Source organism: Dermacentor silvarum, chromosome 9, assembly GCF_013339745.2.
Source record: "Dermacentor silvarum isolate Dsil-2018 chromosome 9, BIME_Dsil_1.4, whole genome shotgun sequence".
Lineage (NCBI taxonomy): Eukaryota > Metazoa > Arthropoda > Arachnida > Ixodida > Ixodidae > Dermacentor > Dermacentor silvarum.
The window spans coordinates 141435787-141443333 of NC_051162.1; the positions used below are offsets into that span (position 1 = coordinate 141435787).

At 51.1% G+C, this 7547-nt stretch overlaps 1 non-coding gene across 1 annotated transcript; it reads right to left on the reverse strand.

The window, feature by feature from the left end:
- Window positions 1–453: 453 nt before the first annotated feature.
- On the reverse strand, window positions 454–635 carry LOC119465474 (U2 spliceosomal RNA). Its single transcript, XR_005194890.1, has one exon. It is a non-coding gene; the product is annotated as a U2 spliceosomal RNA (small nuclear RNA).
- Window positions 636–7547: the final 6912 nt, after the last annotated feature.

Sequence of the window (7547 nt, forward strand, 5' to 3'; positions counted from 1 at the left end):
TCGCCGACTTATAGTAGCAGTTTTCGGCTGTATATCACAGAGGGTCACAAACAACACCGCAAAAATGTGCACGTCGTTAATACCTGGATATTCCTTCCCACAAGTAGGCCATATCCTAAGGCCCCTCCTTGCTCGTTCTGCCTTCTCTCCTCCCCTTGCAGTAAGGACTCCCCCCTTTTCAATTTGCATCTTCTGACCCGCACATTGGCGCTTTGCTGCTGTAGTTCTTGCTCTACCTTTGCAAGTCGTCACCTGCCAGTTACTCCACAACGCCCTTCTTCATCTGTTCCGTTAACAGTATTTTATTTCTCAGTGCCCTTGTCCCCCTAACAAACAACCCCTACGCCTTGTGTTAGTTCCTCTATATTTTTGCTGATGAGCTTGCTCTTTCCAGAGAAAAAAAAGTGTTTTTACAGCGAAGCTGTATATGACTAGTTTCGAGCAGCGGCTCGATGTCCGTAGACCAAAACCCCCGAAGATCGTGCAATACCAGGTCGACCCGCGGCGGAGGTGAAGCAGGCTTCAAGCACTCCGCCAAATTGAAAAATAAGTTTAATATCTTGGGTACAAATACAACCCGCCTCAGATATTGAGCTGGTAAGAAGAGATACTACACTTTGTCCCGCGTCGGCCATGTCTATGGTCGCACCATACACATGTATTCCATCCCGCGTATTCATACTAGCGCCTACCAATCTGCGTGTTTTCTGTCTCCCGACGTCATGCTCTACGTAGGGTCCTTTGCTCAGTTCTGATTGGAAGTTCGGTGGCAGAAAAGTAGGAAGACACAAACAAAGAGGCGTTCCCAATAGTGAGTCAGAAAGTTTGATGCTGCGGATTCTTTGCGTTTTTTTTCTAAAGGACAGGTAGGAAATTACACAAAATAAGAAGAAGAGCTTGAGGGAGCAACCCGCCATCCCTTTCAGAAGGGACGCTCACAGCATCCATGCATCAATCCACCCAGAAGCGCGAGAGAGGAGTCCGATTGCCGCTTAACGCGTTTCTCAGCTTCGCACGCACCAGCGCGCCAGGCATTTCGGAGGCCACGCGCAGGCTTCCCGGTGGTGGTGCTACATAGCGCCGAGTGTTATGGAAGTGCGAAAGAGTAGTGCCGCTGCAGTAAACGCCTCACACATAACTGCTTTAGACTGTGGTAATACTTTGTGTGGCTATTTTGATTCAATGCCAACGCATTACCGCGGCCAGTCATCATGAGATGGGTTCTGCCTCATTTTTTTTAAGACCGGCACACACCCAGTGGCCCATGTTAGTGTAGAAGAGATTCGTTGAAGAGCGGCACATACCCATTGGGAAATAACCAGTGGCACTTATAAAGTGGTGCTCACGTAGTGCTAGCAAGCATGCTAGGAAGCGAGCGAGAAGACGATCTATTCGCCAATATTGGGCAACGAGAACTCGCGTGCTTCCTAATTCCAGTGACCCAAGTTGGCGTCGAAGAAGTTCATTGAAGACAGGCACACACCCAGTGATATGTACTCAGTGGCACATAAGTTGTGGCACATATCTCAGTAGCGGATAGCCAGTGCTACATACCGAGTGACCCAGGTTGGCATGAAAGGAAAACGGTCAGTTTCCGAACTAGAACTAAAACTGCCTATCGCAATAAAGCACCATATCAGTTTTGCAAACTGCAGCTATTAAGCAGATCAATGGGACAAATTTGATAGATTGGTTTACACCTCACATAAACTTTTAGTGTTTAAGTGTACTCCTAAGTCCTCCTCATGAAATAATTGTGTAAATATTTGGGAGCGTTGTATAATGCAATACTTTGTAGGGGTTGCGAAGTTGAAAATCCGAACACAGAGGTTGGTTTATGCTTTCACTAAATAAAAAAAAGGCCAAGTGTGTTATAACAACACCGCTTAGTTAACATGTCTTCACACTGTTTCGTGACGTCATGCTACTTGGGCCAAAGATTCCTCTGCGAAGTGTAGCGGCAAGAAAGCATTGAGGTAATCGCCGTGGCTGCGTTTTGAGCGTATTCATTTCAATCTAGGAAAGCCGAGTTAGGTAGCATGACGTTAGTCACCAGAGTGTCGAGAGCTTCTACTGTCCAGGTGATGTAAATTTGATTATTATTGGAGAAAAACGGAAGCAGCACGTACGGCGCGGATCAAATCTGGTGCAGCTTTCATGAGGCAAGCATCGCGTTTTCGAGGCACGCAACGGGTTTATATCTGTTGCGGTTAGCCAGGCCGGTGCGGTGCGCAGGTGTCGTAGTTGTGCCTGGCTATGCTAAGCATTGACGCTGGAAGTGTCCTTCTAAGTGTAGTGGTGGCGATAGTGTGTCACCACATAACAACCCCCCCCCCCCCCGCCCCCCGCGGAGTATAGAGAACTCAGGGTTGATATTGGACAGTAAATTGAAACCGGTTTCCATAACGGGTGGTGTATGTCACGAGAGCTCATACATTTCCAAGAGCGCGCTGTGTGTGCTGCTCGTCGTAGATAATGTATGCAGGCTTCAGTCGGTTGATGGAACCGAAGATGTGCTTCGCTTTGATACGCAGGGAGAAAAATGTCTCGTCGCGAGGACTAGCACGGTAGGGTCCGGTGTAAGGCGGTGAGAAGGAGTATGAACGGTGTCTTTACGGAGAAAGGCCAGCGTACCTGTTGCGAGCTCCTTGAAGACAAAATACGTTGGCTTCGAATGTTGTGTGGTGGCGACGGACAGATGGTGCTCATGTGCAGTGGAGCAGGGCCACAACACTGAGGGTATCGCGTCAGACAATGCCGAGAGGATTGTCTGGCAAGGGGCAGTGACTCCCTGTAGACGAGCCCTGCAGCAGTCGCTTGTAAGCTGTGTTTGAATATGGCACGAAGACCTGGCGCGACGGCTGGGAGAGCCACGAGCTAGGTTTAGTCGGGCCGGCCCATAAAAGCTGATCTGTATTGTCAGTGAAATCGCCCGGTCATCCCTTTGGCACACGGGTGGAACTTGTGGTCCTCCGTCACTCAAAACCGGTGATGGGCCCGAGGACCCTGAAGAGCTGAGATTCGAACTGCCTTCCTTGCTTGATTGGTTGTGACGTGGTGACGGATGTCGACATAGGATATCTAGAAGATGTTGACGCGACGTCTCCTACGATGATGCTTAGAAGCAGCCATACTTCAGGCCATCAACTGAAGCGATCGATGGTGATGAGGCAGTAGCACTATTCTCCGGCAGAAGCAAAGAGCCCAATGAAACCTAGGTGAGCCTGTTGGAAGCGTTGTTAACGTTGCGAAATGCTCTGAGTGACCAAATGACGTGCCAAACAGTTTTGGCACGTTGGCAGAATACAGGTGTGAGCCCAGGTACGGCAGTCACGGTGCATGAAGCGCGAAACGTAGAGGTCAGCCACTAGGCACGTAGAGCCGTGGATAGCGGGATGGCTGACGTTGTGCAGCTGGTTGAAGGACCCACGGCAAAGCAATGCAGGAATGTGCTATCTGGTAGAAATTTGCGTGCAGGTCTTGGCAAGATCAAACACGGAGAAGACATGGTAGCCCTGTATGCGGTGGGCGAACTCCTATTGGTCGGGGTAACCGTCGGGAACGACGCGGGCGTTGGAGGCATGATAACCCCTGGGGGTCGCCAGCCTGTGGTCTTCAATACCAGCTGAACTGGCGATAGCCCTGGCCCGTCGGAAGGGTGGCCAATTCGTTCGTGGAGCATAGAATTGAACTCAGCTTGGGTGATGCGTAGGCCTTCTGGAGATAGGCGACAGACACATCAGGAAATCGGAGGGCTCGGAGTGGTCCGGATGTAGTGGGCAGTGCTTTGTCGAGCCTCTCGTCGAAGCTCGCTAGGAAGTGTCAAGTCGGGAAATGTGGCAAGAGCGTCGTACTACAATATATATCACACGGGGAGCACCTTGACACTCAGCTCATTGGTGGTCATGTAGTGCCAGCGATGTCGACATGATCGCCCTAGGAAAGAGGACAAGGACAGGCGATGCTACGAGCGGTGCGGGAGCTTGGCTGGTGCTGGGGACCGAAGAATTGAAAAAAGTCACAGGACTGCGCGGCACAAGCAGCACAGTCACAGCGTAAGCTGGTGGAGTGGCTTAAGACTAGCTCCAATTTAGGCACCACGCACAACAAGGTCTTCACGGCTAAGTCTCTTCGCCTCGTTTTGACGAGAACACCCTGAACTGTCCGCCCGGCGTCGACGGCGAGCTGCGGCTTGTAAAGCTCTCTGCACAGCAGTCTGCTGAGCCCGATCATGCCTGGTTGTAGCCGCGCACGTAGCTCTACAATTCGCTTCTTCAGCAGCGATTGTTCCAGCGTCCCCTTATGCTACTGTATCGTACAGCTATGCAGGAACGCTCACGGATACAACAGCGACTCTCATTCGAACAGCTGGGCAATCAACGCGCAAGCCAGTTATGGCGCCGAATCCTTAAGCTTCTCGGCCCACGCACTTACACCACGCACAACGTCCTCGTAGGTGAGTTATTTCTTCATCGCTTGCCCACCCAAGTTCTGATGGTGCTGACCTTGCTTCAACCCAGGATCTGTCAGAGCTCGGTGCATTGGACGACAAGATAATAGAAGTTGCCAATCCGCTTCCACTGCTTGCAGCTGTGATGCAGAGCCAGCGTCCCACAGGGCGCGTTCTTCACCTCCAAACCGGCCAGAGACAGCATCGACAATACTCAGCGTCTCTGAGCTGTGCGAAAGACTGGACGAGCTCCTAGTTGCGACCACTGGTAGGAACATTTCGCCTCGTTTCCTTCGTCACCACCGATCTCCATCTGGTCAGCGCTGTTCATCCAGCGAGCGCTAGGGCTACGGTTCAGCAGATCAGCTATCTGCTGGTATCACCGCAGTTTTGTTGCCAAGCACGTCACTGCCTTCTTCCTTGCACACGGTCCGGAAACCGTCTGGGCGACCGCTAACGGCGTCGAGCTGTCACTGTCCCACCCCGTGTCGCCTCTGTCACGTCATCCATAAGGTCACTGGTCGACGCTTCCTATCGACACAGGTATCGTCTATATGCTGAACGAGCGGATCGCACAGCTGCTCCCACTTTGCACTTGCAAGCCGTGAATAGAACACGAATTCCGGTATTTCGACAACGCTCGCTATCGCTTAACCAGTGTCTGCAAAGAGCGTTCCGGTGGATGTTCCTCATTGCCGACACCAGTTCTGCCATTATCTCTGCTGATTTCCTCATCAAGCGTTGCTTCATTGTAGACGTCAAACGACAACGTCTCCTGGACGCGACTACTTATCTATATGTGAAAGGCATTGCTGCATCGGAATCCACATATTTAGCGCTCTCTTGCGCTGCGCTTTCCAACAGACCCTTCGCGGCTTTGTTACGAGAATTTCCCGAAATCGCCGCACCACCCAACTGAAAAAACGCCGTCTGCCACGACGTACGACACCACATCATCACTTCCGCACCTGCTTCTTCATCCGGCCACGTTGACTTGCTCCGCACGAGCTCAAAGTTGCACATGCAGAGTTCGAGCACATGTAGGAATTAGACATTATTCGGCCATCCGCCAGTAACTGGGCAGCTCCACTTGAGATGGTGCCTAAGAAATCAGATGTCTGGAGGCCATCCTGAAATTACAGATGTCTCAATACTTAGACTATTCGGGATCGGTACTCTTTGCCCAACATACGCGTACAAGATTTCACCGTCGCTCTGCACGGCGCGAACGTCTTTGCGAAGATTGACCTTGTCCGCGCCTACCGCCAAATTCCTGTGGCTAAACAGTACATACCTAAGACGGGCATTACAACGTCATTCTGACTCATTGATGATCTGCGAATGCCGTTTAGACTCAGGAACACCGCCCAGTCATTCAAATATTTTATTGGCACGGTAACGCGTGGCCTACCCTTCGTCTTCGCGTCGTCGATTACTTGTTGGTAGTGAGTAAATTCGTGGAAGAGTATTTACAACATCTAGTACTTTTGGTCCAACGACTCTCTGAACACGACATCACCATCAACGCCTTAAATAGTGAGTTTGGTGTTGACAACTTGGAGTTTCTAGGACATCACCTCGATGCCAGTGTGGCATTCACTTGCTTTCATAAAAAATCGAAGTAGTACAGAGCTTCTCCAAGGCCACAACGGTCACGAAGCTGTGGCAGTTTCTTGGTATGGTTATTTTTAGTGCCAATTTATCAGTAACTGTACTGCCATAGTAGCGTCTCTGGATCGCCTCCTTACCAACAAGAAGAAGACGTCCTTGCCGCATTAGGACGCCGCCGCTGAAGACGCCTTGATCAATATCAAGGGTGCAGTGTCAAACGCAGCACTTCTTGCACATCCTAACCGCACGGCATCACTGGCCCTCATGACTGATGCGTCCTGCACAGCCATGGGAACGGTTACCCAGCAGCGCATCGATAATACATGGCAATCCCTAGCTTTCTTATCCAAGAACCCCACTCGAACCTAGGCTCGCTACAGCACTTTCAGTCGAGAGTTGCTTGGAATTTACCTCGCCATCTGTCACTTTAGCCATATCGTCGAGGGCCGACCCTTTATCATCTTCACAGATCACACGTCCTTGACCTATGCGCTTTGCAAAGAGTCGTCGACACATACGCCACGAGAAATCCGCAATATCTTGCTGATATAGGAATTATCTACCGACATCCGAAACGTCAGCGGTGACTTGAATGTGCGTACTGACTCCATGAACCGTGTGACCGCCGTGACGCCCCCTGCACGTCCTGCTGCAATCGATGTGCAGACGCTCGCCGTACACGATGTTCATGATCCTGAGCTCCTTCAACTGCACTCATCCAAAGCAACACTGCGGTTGGGCGATATTCTGCTTGATGGTGTCACACTCGTATGCGACACTTCTACAGGCACACCGAGACCATTTGTCCCCCAGCACGTTACGCAAGCAGCTTTTCGGCGCGCTACACCAGCTCGCTCCCCACGGTGTTCGTGTCACACAACGCCTTATCTCATTGCGCTACGTATGGCCCCGGATAAACGCTGATGTATGCGACTGCGTACGTGCATGCGCATTCTGCCAACGTGCAAAAGTTCATAGGTATCCTGTTCTCCGGCACGTCAGTTTCGTCGACCTTGAGTGTATTCTGTAACTGTCCAACTAGTGAAGCTGCTGAGACACAGAGAGAGTAAAACGGGGTGGGAAAGGCAGGGAGGTTAACCCAAAAAGATTCTGGTTTGCTACCCTGCACTGGGGGAAGGGAAAAGGCGGAAAGAATAGGGGAGAGAAAAAGCAGTCACGAAAAAAATAAAAGGAATAAAAAGTTACAGGCCTGCGCGTCAAACGCAGCACATTCACAGCATAAGTTAATGGAGTGGCTTAAGAGTAGCAATTTTGGCACCACGCCCAACAGGGCCTTCGCGGCAAATTTTCTTCACCTCGTTTTGACGAGAGCGATCTCAACTGTCCGCCCGGCGTCGACGGCGAGCTGTGGTTTGTAATGCTCTTTGCACAGCAGTTTGCTGAGCCCGATGATGCCTGGTTGTAGCGGCGCACGTAGCTCTACGATTCGCTTTTTCAGCAGCGGTTAGTACCTTACGAGCACACG